Below are 12,425 nucleotides of genomic sequence, written 5' to 3'. Positions count from 1 at the left end.
ATGGCTTGTCGGGAGGGGGTGGAGGAGCAGATCCCACCCTTGCACGCACCCCGGGAGGGCATGAGGGGCACATGCCCCCAGATCTGCATGTGGGGCAAGGCTGGGGCGGTGCTGAGCCCTTCCCGGCTGGGGGTTGGGCAGGGCTGCGCTTGGAGTGGGTGGCAGCGACACTGCGAAGGGGCTACGGGAGGGGCTACAGCTGCCCCAAAATTTGCTGTAGGCTCCCCATAACCCCCCCTCCCAGTGTCGCTGCTGCCCACCCCGAGCGCAGCCTGGACCTGCCCCCTACACTGGGAAGAGCCTGGTGCCACTCTGGCCCCATCCTGCAGTGGCAGCCTGCCCTTGCCCCACGTACAGATCCAGGGGCATACACCCCCAATGCCCTCCCGGGGTTCATGCAGTGGCAGGAGCTGCCACCCCCTCCCCACACCCTCTGTCCCATACCCCGGCTGAGCTATGCAGCATCTGCCCCAGCCCCATTCCCTCCCTCACTGCTGGGGCCTTGATCTGACCCCCGCCCATGCCCTTTTCCTCACAACAGACCTAGCAGCCAGACCCGGCTGCTCTCCACACTGAGGAGCTGTGCTCCTGTCCACCTGCGTGCCATGCTGCACTGCGGCTGCACATGCACAGGACATTTTTATCAGTGGCATTATCAGCCACATCAGCCAAAAAAGCCAATTGCTGATACAGTCAATTTTCCTTATATAGGTGCTGATCCAATATGGGACTGATGTACCAGTGCACCTCTAATCAAATCATTGCAGCAAGATACTGACTTGGTTCACTTGTCTTACCTTGTCATCAATCTCAATTCTATTATACCTTTGTTGGATGTTCCTTCTCTCTCCAAGCTGCCCCCAATCAAAACACTTATAAACAAATACTTGAGGAACCAAGAAAAAAGGACTGCTCAAGCTTAGAACCCTAAACTTAGATTCATGAGAATAAGGTGCAATTCCTGTCTTCATTTAGACTTTTTATGTGACATTGGATACGTTATTGCCTCTTTGTAAATGTAAAATAGAGATAATATTTCTCTATTTCTTTGAGATGTTGTGAAGCTTAACATAGCATGACCTGTTCAACCACTACTGTAACAGGTACCACAATAGCATTGGGCTACATCTACACAGCACAGCACAGAATCCAGCTATGGATGAACTTGCACTGAATGTGGTATATCAATTGAGGCAAGGTACTGCACTCATGCAGCTAAAACTGTTGCTGGAACCCAAACTGGCTTGCTCAGTTAACTCCGATACCTTAGCACCACACTACATTTGTGTCAGGTGGACCTACCCAGAGATTGCTCTATTTGTGCATACATTATTATTTGCACTGAGCTGCCTGGATGAATAAGCCAAAGAATTTAAATATAGTAAGTGCCATTACTTGTGCTCAGGCCCCCACAGACACTTGCACACAGAAGTGACTGTATGCAGAAAATAGAAGTAAAATGACAATTCCCTATCGAGTTTGGTCCAGATATTCAAGACTCATTACAATTCTCCTTAGAGCCCTGGGCCATGGTTTAATAGAACATTTATTAGAAAAAAGAAATGCTAGAAATATCTAGGCGTTTCCATGGCACTGTGGCTGAACATTATGTATGTGTTTGTGGCAGTGCCTTCATGCCCTTGGGCTGACATCGTGCTAGGCACTGTGCATGTATATATACTGACAATAGCTTTCTTCCGCATAAGATCTCACAGACTAAGAATTTATTTAAGAATATGTGTATTAGCAGGTAGTATAAGGAGTTTCAAAGCCTACCTTACAATCCAAGCAAACTAGTAGCTGTTGCTGGTTTGATAGTAGAATTCTTTATGTAGATCCCTTTGCTCTGAAATATCTACCCTCTCCCATTCAAATGGGTGGGGTTTTTATTGTTGTAGTAAGGGACCTACTGCTCTTCCAACATTAGTGCACTCATATCACTTCTTCAAATATTAATCAAAGCTATATATGAACAGCTCATGGTGAGGGAGGAAAAACAGGCCTAAGTTTATCGTTTTCTAACTGCTGACGCTTTGTACACAAGCAGCACAGAGTTGGCTCCACACAAATGTTAAGTGGCAGAACAAAGGAGCAGATACTCTATGCATTTCTTGAGCTGTCTGGATGGGGATCATAGTAAAAGGTAATACTTAAGTTTCATATACTCTGCTTTTAAGCAGATAAATAATGATGAAGATATGTAATGAGGAAGTGAGAGACAAATATTAAGGGAGTTTAAATGCAGCTTGTTTTTGTTCTAAGATAGGGTATTTTATGAGAGGAGATATGCTCCCCAAACAAGCAAATATATAATTTTCCCTAAGTGTATTTTTGCCTGCTTTTATTTCACCTAGCTCTTTACATACAGCTGAGGCTGAGAGTCTTCTTGTAAACAAATCACTAGTTAATTGTTGAAGCCATCTGCCCTATCTAAAAAAAGAATCTTCTTTATGTTTAAATAACCTATTTAGTAAGTCCTATTTTATAATCTACAAGAATGACATATGAACTCAACACTTCCTAATCTTCTATGCAATTAAGATCAACTCTGACCTTCTGTTATTAAACTGAGATTATACATTTATGTTAGATATTCAAAAACATAATTACAAACAATGCTAATATTTTTGCTTAAATGATATTGTCTCAGTTTATCCTCTTAACAATGACAAGTGTGTGCTGAAAATGAAGAATCCCCAAAGCACCAAATAAGATTTGCATTTGTTAGTAACATATGAGCACCCACACAAAAAGGCACAGCTATAAATCATAAACATAGGTCAAATGACAATCCACTTAACTGCCTAGAAATATTTGTTCAACTGCATTTTAATAGCTTATTCAAGAGAATAAGGTAACATATGGTCAACATTTCTAGAATTGTGAATTTTGGCTGTGTATTGGGCAGAGTGAGGAATTGAGGGAATTAAATAAAAGGCTTTATATAAAAAGGACCTATGCAATAAAAGGGCAAAAGCTACAATAAAAGCTTCAGACTGTGCTGAGGCTACACTTCTGTATTGCTATTACAGCATTACTTACTTCAGAAATAAAATGTAAAGAGTAATTTAACACAAGTTAAAGAAGTCAACCCATTTTAGATTCTTCAAAGCCAAACAAGAAAGGCAGAGATTTTGCTTAAGATTCTTAAGAAATTCTCCTATTACATGACATATTCTTCCTTTCATCAAACTTTGGCTGAACTACATGCAAATAATTCAGTTTAAACGTCCAGAAATTCACTTAAAACCATGGCAGAAAGACTAGAACGTATAGTTTACGTATATTGTGTATATTAAACGTATATTAAACAATTCCAGAAAACTAAGACAAATCAGAGTTCAGTTTTCAAGACTGCAGCTTTTTTCTTGAAGCACAATGAAAGTGGAAGCTGTGTATAGCTTGCTCATTCTAAAACAATATCATATCATGTTCTAGTAAAACAACAAGTTAGGACTGAGTATGGCTCAACCAGATTGTTTTAGAAATGGATTTTTGTTTATGTCCACTGGACAAAAACAAGACAGAAAACATAAATATAATTTAAAAATTGTTCTCCAGTTTTCATTAGCACAAGGCACTGCTTTAGTGCAATGTTACAAAAGATGGGCAACAAAGAAAACGTCAGCATAAAGGAGGTTTCAGGCTTACATGCAAGAAGAAAATGGCACATTCCCTTCTCCTTTAGTAATTTACAATATTACCCACAAAAGCCACAGAGCACAACAGACTACAGACTTAGTATACACCCACACTTTTCTACGTTAACTAGTAAATTTACAAAACTGATTTCTACATGGTAGTGAAAAGCTGAAAGAAACCAGTGGTTCATTTTCTTTTTCAAAATATAGGGAATTTGGTGGGAAAGTAGTTAAAATCAGGGGTGGGCAAAATATGGGCCACGGGCTACATCTGGCTCATCAAGTGAATGGATCCAGCCTGCAGGAGGGCAGTGGCTCCAGCTCTGGCTCCGACCAGGGCTGCCACCTGCATGGAAGCGGAAGCACGAACCTGCCCAAAGCTGTAGCATGCCCCACCCCAAGTCTGGACACAGCCGGCAGCTTCCAGGTCAGGGCTCTGGGCACAGGAGGGCAAGGTGTGCTAGAGCTGCAGTGGGTTCAGGTTTCCATGCTAGTCACAGCCCACAACTATAGCGTGCCCTGCCCGCCTGTGCCCACAGCCCTGTCCTGGAAGCAGCTAGGTGTGTTTGGACAGATATGGACATGGCTGGAGGAGGCACAACAGCTGCAGACAGGTGGACTCCAGCCAGAAGAGGGGGCTGATGCATGGTAAAGCTGCGGGTCGGCTCAGGCTTCTGCATGGGGGGAGGGCCTTCAACAAGTCACCAACACTCTTTAAGTGACCTGCCAACCCCTGAGTTAAATACTTGTATGTCTCATAATTCTTTAGCATGAGACCATTTTACAGGCAATATTCTACTGTATACAGATAAGACAGTTGCATTCATTAGGTATCTATACAGTTATATGTATACAACTAGTCTCTCCCAAAACCACTCAATTATCTTCTTGAGAAATGTATGTGGTGATATTAGAAAAACCAGAGAGATTTAGCTTTGGGAAAATGAGCTATCCCAAGTCTTCCACATGCACATGCTTTACGTCAGGGACAATGTCAGTGTCAACAGTTACCCTAGTACATAAAATATGTTTGGTCAATTCATTTGGCCAGTGATTCTCAACCAGAGTGATGTGGCACCCTGGAGTACCAAGTGATCTGTTGAAGCCTATCCTTAGGTGTGAGGAGATAAGCAGATAAGTGCAGGCTTTGGCTTGCCCCTGCCTGGGTGATCCCCCACCTCCACTGCCTGGTCCCTCTGCAAGGAGATGAGCACTGTAACATAATTGTTTTAACTGGGTGCCATTCAAGTCACAACAATTGTGGAGAGGTGTCTCAAGTCCAAAAACATTGAGAACCACTGAACTTGGAATTCTGCACAAATAAAAAGCACTGTTGATTATGGTCAAGAAAGGTGTCTGTTATTTCCATTAAAAAACAAACTTTTACTTTAATAGGATGAATTCTAAGTGCATGGAATGACTATCCTAGAGAACGAAGGCTTCCATTTCATTCCAAGCCAAGACTATTGTGCAACTGAGATCGATGGCACTGAACTGGGATTCAGAGGATCCAAGTTCAATTCCTGTTTCTAGCACTGATTTCCTGGAAGGCCTCAGACAATTCAGTCAGTTTCTTTTCCTTTTCCCCAGTCCTGAACAGGGAGCTCTCTGGAGCAGGGATTAACACACTTTGTGTGCATAATCCCTGCAGAGCACCACTGGGCCCTATCCTCAGTTGACACCTTTAGGGACTACTTTGTGATGCAAGTAAGTGCAATACTTCTAAAAACCGATTCTGTAAAAACAAGTTATCAACTAAAATACATAAGGGGTGCATCTGCATGTGCGCTTTACTGTAGAGTTGACTAATTAGCTCCACAGTAAAGCATCACCATCTATACATGCACTAATATTAGGGTACAGGAAATTAATTAACCCTGCCATAAGACAGTATTGTCACGGACTGTTGGGCTCAGTACTGTTTTACAATAGAGTACTAAACTGTGCTGCAGCACAAGTATAAATGATGACAGGGGCTGCCTGGGACATGAGGGTGCTAGAGCGCAGAGCCAGGCAGCAAGCAACCCCCTGCCTTGGAGCAGAATTCAGCCCGAAATAAACGTATTGCAGATTTTTACTATATACTTCATCTAAGAATATTTTTGGTTTAAACACCAGCCTGAGCTTGTCATATAATAAAGCATTGACAAAGCAGATAACACATTAAGTGAAAAGCAGCTTGTAAACAACCAATGAATGACAGCATTTAGGCTTCTCTGGCCTATAGAAGAACTGCCCCCCCGCCCCCAAGAGATTTGGGGAGCAGGCCAAACATTACATTTCTGCTGATTCGTTAAGTACATTAACCACAGTGCAACTTCATTCAAAACACACAAGTGCCTGCAGCCATAGTGTCTTGGGATTTGCTCTCATCAGACTGCATGAGCCAATTCCCCAGCACAGCGTTAAGGCAGGCCCTGGGCTGCTGGAAGCATTTTTTTGGATACCATGTAGAGCAGAGGCCCCAAGTACTTCCTGCAACAGCAAGGTTGTTATATCACAGGAGTAGACAACCCCCAGCACGGGTGCCAGAACATGACAAGCGAAGGCATTTTGCTTGGCACGTACACCTCAGGGTGGATGGTGGGGAAGGGGCTGGGACTGTGCTGCCACAACAAGGATCAGACTCCTCGTGGTTCCTCCGCCATCTGCCTTTGGTATGCCAATGTCTTACAAGTCAAGGTGTTTTTGGCATTCTGCCCAAAAATGTTGCCAACCCTTGTTGTATCAAGTATTCTAAGGCACCATCTACACTAGCAAAACAACCCTGTTTACTACTTGGGACTCAAATCCTTTATTACCAGGTCAAAAACCACAAACTAAGATGAAGTTGATCACCTAAACTAAATCTCATAATAGTATGCCCTGGCGTACAGACAGCAGCTGTGTTACAATGGCATGAGGCAACAGCTAGATTTGAAGTCTTCCTTTCATAGCACAGACATAAAATAGCCTTCTGTCAATTAGTTTTGGTCATTACATTCTACCTGCATAATGGTTTCCTTCTAGTTTGAATCAGATGAGACAATGTCCACCTCCAGCCTAAACTCTTGCAGAGTACTGCAATGCAATTGTAAGCACTTACTGCACCGTGTCTTACAGCAGATGCATCCAACACTTGGTGGTGTGATTCTTACGTGCCAGAGAAGGGTAACAGTTCCTTCTGTGTAAAGAGATACTATATGAATGCAAGAGTGCCTTTAAACAGTAGCTAGATGCTTTTTCCAAGGAGATGCTTGGAAAATGACTGCTTGCTGCTGCTGACCTTTATTTCATTTCAATCACAACTCTCCCTCTCTCTAGCTTGGTCATAAAGCTGAGTGGCTGTAGGAGTGAGGAGACAATACCAAGTATTCCACCCATACCTTTCTAGAAAGCTCTACATTTAGTTAGGCAGCATCCCCTTCCACCAGCTCTATGAGTATCCTCCATTTTCATGCTAAGTATGTACAGTCAAAAAGCCTGAGGCTGAATCAATTAAATCTTTGCAGGTTTCTCTAAGCTTCACAGACTGAACAGATAAAGTGAACTAACGTTCACTTCTGAATCTGGAAAGGCAGCCAGATGCTTTCAGTGGGCCAGGCTGGAAGCTGGAGGGCGCTAGAGCACAACTCCCAGCCTGCCGGCCGCTGCCAACTACACCTGAATGCAGCCAAATGGGGCCCATCCGTGACTGGCTGCCAGTGGGGGGGAGGGGGGAAGCAGCAGTCCGTCCAGCTTGGGTCCCAGCTGGCACAGGGCCTCAGCCTGTGTGGTGGGGTCCCCACACCTCAGCAGGGGTTCCCCCTCCCGGGGTAGGGTTCCCTGAACCCTGCCACTGGTGCAGAGAGAGAATTCCCCATCCCATCCCATCCCATCTGTTTGCACAATCTGGCACCAGCTTGGCCCTGGGCTGCAGGGGAGAATTCCCCCTCTGCACTAATAGCAGGGCTCAGGGGACCCTACCAGGGCCAGGGGAACCCCCGCTGGGGTTTTGGTATGGGGATTTGGGGCCAAGGGAACCTCCCCACCTCTCCCATCTGCATGACTCATGTGGGCCCAGCGAGGGAAACTCTAGCACAACAGGGCTCAGGGCCAGGGGGAGGCAGGCTCTGTTCCTCTCCCCACTGGGCTGACAGGCACAGGCAGGAGCAGGGCTGCAGAACAGAGGCTTTGCTGCCTCAGCTCTGTGATGGCTTGGAGGCACGCCGAGCCCAGCCCTGCTCAGCTGAAGTGGACAGCTTGGGCCAAGGCTAGCCTGCCCACACTGCCAGGTGGGGCGGGGAGATGCAAAGAGGGACTGTGAGTTGACTTGAGCCTGGAGGGCATCTAGGACAGAAGTTTGATAGACTGGTTTAACCTAAATCAGTTTTGAAACAGGTTTATGTGCTCTGAACTTCTGTTCTGTTACAGGCTTAAACTGGTTTCCAATCACTTAAACCAGTTTATGTGTAATGTCTGTTCCCAAGACTTTGAGTTTAACTAATGAAATGCAATTCCATGCATTATATATTATTGCATGTGCACTGCCTGAGTAAGGGAAACCTAAAACATATACTACTAATATATATTTATTTTAAAATTAATGACATGTACTAAGAAAATACAGTTGGGTATACATATATTATCTGTATAAATATTATAAGGGTATAAAAGTCCTATTTTATAAATGTCAACACTTGCAAAGATTAACTGTAAGCTCCACCTGCCTTCTAGACTCCCTTTCATTACACAGTGTTTGGCTGCTGCCAGTTTAGACCTCACAAACACAGAGACAACTGTTCACAGCTCAATACTTTTGGGCCTGCTCCAAATTGTGTGTCAACCAAAAATACTAGAGTTTCACCCCGTTTTGAAGCACTTAGCTTGCAATTACTTTTCTAGCTGGCAAGAGTTGCAAGACCAGCACTAGTTTTAACATAGTAAATAACTCCCTCACCAGATTACTTGAACTTTCTAACACAGCTCCTTCTTGTTCTCTATTTTAATAGTAAATAATTCACTTTATAATACAAAGAATTCTACTATTAAAGTATATTTAACTGTTTCATTAGAAGCCTTATGAAAATACACTGAAACTTTATTCCTTCACTCAACTATTAAAATAGTACTTTAAAGCATATTAAAAAAATCATGTGGCAATTTTTTAATGTAAAGAGACCCTAACAACAGGACACTGCAGGAACAGATACTTGATCTAATTTTAAGGGGTAATACAACTTGGTCAATCTGTCATTCCCAGGGTGACAATGATTAATTATCTGACACTGACTAATTATCAATATTTAATGTTTTTTTTTTTTTAAACTTTTCACAACTATATTTTGCATACTGTATCACAACAGGAAGGAAGATTTTAACATTCATGACCAAGAAAAATATATTATAAATAATTCTGTGGACAAAATTGTACACATACTGGCTTCCTGTGTCAGAACCCTAAGATTATACAGATAAATAATTAACATACAATTTTTTGCTACAAAAATTCAGTGTTTGGTCTGCAAGAATTACATTATTACAATGGAATAAAATATTCCGTCACAGACTTATGCTTTAACTCATCACTATAACAGAAGATCACCATATAGAAAGGAAATACTGATAATTTAGCTCTTGTTGAGCCAAGAAAAGCCAAAGAGCTATCCAGTGTGTTTTGAGTATCACCTGGCTTGACAGGCATTTTTGAGAGCATAGGTCAATATTTTTAAGCAGATTAATTGACAGGAGAAGTCAGCTCAGACTTAGGGGGCTGGATGACAGGGCTCCTGACCCAAGGGACTGATTTTTATTGGAGGCAAATTGTGGACCCATGGTAGGGAGTCTGAGGACCTGGGTGCCATTTCCAGCTCCGCTTACTGGTTTGCTAGGTGATCCTAGGCAAATTTATCTCATTTTTTCTGTGCCTTACGTACTCGCCTGTAAATGGGGATAACATACTGACATCTGTAATAGCCTGAAATAGCATGAGGACAAGTGCTATAACAAAAGCTTACTATTGTGTGTATAGTACACCCTTATATGTTCTTTAAGGAATGTAAGTACGTGGTAAAAATGAAAGGTGACAAAAAAGCCACATGGAACAGAATACATCCTAAAGGTCTGGCACTTTTTAATAAGTTTTCTACTACAGCCCAACTGGAAAGAGGGAATTCTACATGGAGACAGGATGCTTGTTTCCAGTTTCATCATCCCATCTTGCTGCACAGAAACTCAACCTCTCTCCCTCACCCCCCTCACAGTTATCACAAGTTGATGCAAAACAATGATACAAAACAACTTTAAAACACAAAATGAGGGAGAAGCCAGAGACTCAAAGAAAGTTTTGCAGGGGCTGGTATCCCATGTTTGTTTATTTTGAGAGAATGTGGCACAATGCCTACAGCTGGCAATAGCTATAACAACATCATTACTGCCAATGGAAAACGAAGGAGAGAAAAAGCCTAGAAATGAGGTAAAAGTTCAGGCACATTGAGTCACTTAGACTTAAATTACAACTATAAAACAGCGTTCTCTTCCCTCCCTCCTTGATTGTTAAGGTTTGCATTTGCTACAGAATGGTTTCTTCTCTACAGTTGCTGGCAGCTCACCACCTTGATTGACCAGATTTTATATTTGGGATGAAATAAGCAAAAAGGCTTGATCCCAAATAAAGCTTAGGAAAAAAAATATCACCCCAGCACAGCATTACTGTTATAGGCTTGCAAGGTTCTCTTATCAGAAAAAAAAAACCCAACAGTAGATTAGGTTGGCCAAAAACAAAAACGCAGGGGTACACTTACTAAAAAAGGGGGCCGCCGGGTACACATTAAAAAAAGGTTGAAAACCCCAGCTCTAAAGAATGCAAAGAACAAATTTACTCAGAAGATTTCGCTGCACTTGAAGGGAAGGGCTCATGTTGTTAGAATCCTGAAAAACATCAATGTACGGGGAAAAGCCTGTGGCTGTCACTCAGAGCAGAATGACACAGAAGCCAGAGTTTTTCTATAAGCAAGACTATTAACCCATCATATTATAGCTTTACCATTTATACAGATCTAACAGGGCTTTGGTAAAAAATACCTACCCACATTTCTCTTCTGACCTCTGGAGAATCATTTAAGACATGAAAGACTAGTTCTTTAATCTACTGAACCTGCTAGCCCCTATTTTATGTTATTTTATGCAACAAACTCTTAAACTATCAATGTTTAATTGGACTGAATGAACTTTTCCATACCAAATAAAAGAAAGGATGGTTAAGGGAGTTAAACCATATTAAAAATGTGTCTTCTGTTCACAAACAGCAATAACTTATTGCTGCAGCAATAAGTTAATTGCCCTGAACTTCTATGCATTTTAGTACAGCAATAACTTTTCACAAAGGTGTATTAAAACTGATTGTTAACACGTTTACAGTGGTCTGGGTCACAAGGAACAATAAATCATCATCTTCTGCTTACAGGGGGAGGAAGTACTGACTCATTCAGTGGCTACATCTACATATGTGCTTAACTGCAGAGCAGACTAATTAGCTGCAGAATAAAGTCACAAACGCAGTGACAGTACCATTTCACACCAGGGTAATGTATCATGATTACATGCACATGTAGACTCTGCCTGAATGCAGCAAGTTCTAAAGAGTTACTGAAGATCTAGGGAGCTCAGTATGGCCTGGTACTTAAGGTCTGAACAACAACAAAAAGTCCTAGTACTTACAGAGCAAAGGAAGGAAATTTCCATCCCAAATGTAAGCCTATGAGAAGTAATTATCGCTAGATTTCCAGCTCTTCCTCCAAACAATTAAAATCAAACGCAAACTATTAATGAATGATCATTTCTTAGGACACTATCTGAATTCATTATTCATAGGAACAACCCTCTAAATTCTTCACAATTATGGAGCCTGCTTGGAGAAGCATACAAAAACCCTAACACCTTTCAATGTCCATAAGCATTCTCATATTCCAGCACGTGACCATACAACAGTGCCATTGAGAATTAGCTAAGACCTGGCAGCCCATGACACATAATGGAACTGTAAAGAAGAAACTCTATTAAAACTGGAACCAAAGCCAATGCTCAGCTCAATCTTTTCATTAAAATGAACACAATAACTTGTGTGAAAGATTATCTAAATAACAACTTAATTCAAGTGAGTGCATATATAAACAGGGCACTACCTAACTTGAGGAGGCAGCCAGCTGATTCTGTTGGCAGGTCCCAGGGCCAGCTGCCATTTTCGCGGGCTGTGACAGGCATCCCCACACCTCTGATTGGTTGAGGGGACCTGGTGGCCCCGCTCCTTGCCACTGAGTGTCTGCGAGGGCTGTCAATCATGAGGCCTCACCCCTCCACCTGGAGAGAGGTGGGACCAGCTAACAGACAGCCCTCGCAGCCAAACAGCTGTGAGGCGCAGGGGCAATAGCCATCTTGCTAGCTGTGTAAGCAGGCCACAATGGCTGTGAAAACTGCTGGCTCCCCAGATGGAGCCAACATTTTACATTCAGTGAGGTCCTTTCTTTTCTAGTATGCCCACCAAAATTGCAGAGCCTGCCATTTTTTCTGGAGCCTACCCAAATTCATGGTTTCCATGAAAATCATGCAATCACAAATTTGGTAGGTCCCTATATATAATTAAGTCTGAGAGGAAAGAATTATATCTTCTGATCTAACACCCTAACAAGGTACGATCACTTACTACAATACATGTTCTAGGGCACTGATTCTCAACCAAGATACTGCAGCACCCTGAGTATCTTGCCTTTCAAGCCTGACCTCTGGTATTATACAATGTTACCACCATTAGGTTTGCAAACATGATGC

The 12,425-nt window shown here is 42.5% G+C and overlaps 1 protein-coding gene and 1 long non-coding RNA gene across 2 annotated transcripts in view; one reads left to right on the top strand and one right to left on the bottom strand.

Moving 5' to 3' along the window:
* Positions 1-12,425, bottom strand: part of LONP2 (lon peptidase 2, peroxisomal) — a 109,180-nt gene that overhangs the window by 23,698 nt on the left and 73,057 nt on the right. The window lies entirely within an intron of this gene.
* The window catches only part of LOC109289581, a 14,254-nt gene continuing 7,350 nt past the window's right edge, over positions 5,522-12,425 (top strand). The window contains exons 1-3 of the long non-coding RNA XR_002095413.1: positions 5,522-5,531; positions 8,395-8,400; positions 9,263-9,269. This is a non-coding gene — a long non-coding RNA (uncharacterized LOC109289581). The remainder of the gene's footprint in view (positions 5,532-8,394; positions 8,401-9,262; positions 9,270-12,425) is intronic.

The sequence above is a fragment of the Gavialis gangeticus genome, unplaced genomic scaffold (genome assembly GCF_001723915.1).
Source record: "Gavialis gangeticus isolate Ggan-Ray unplaced genomic scaffold, GavGan_comp1, whole genome shotgun sequence".
NCBI classification, from domain to species: domain Eukaryota; kingdom Metazoa; phylum Chordata; order Crocodylia; family Gavialidae; genus Gavialis; species Gavialis gangeticus.
Note: the sequence above shows the minus strand (reverse complement) of the source record. Positions and strands in the feature narration are given on the sequence as shown.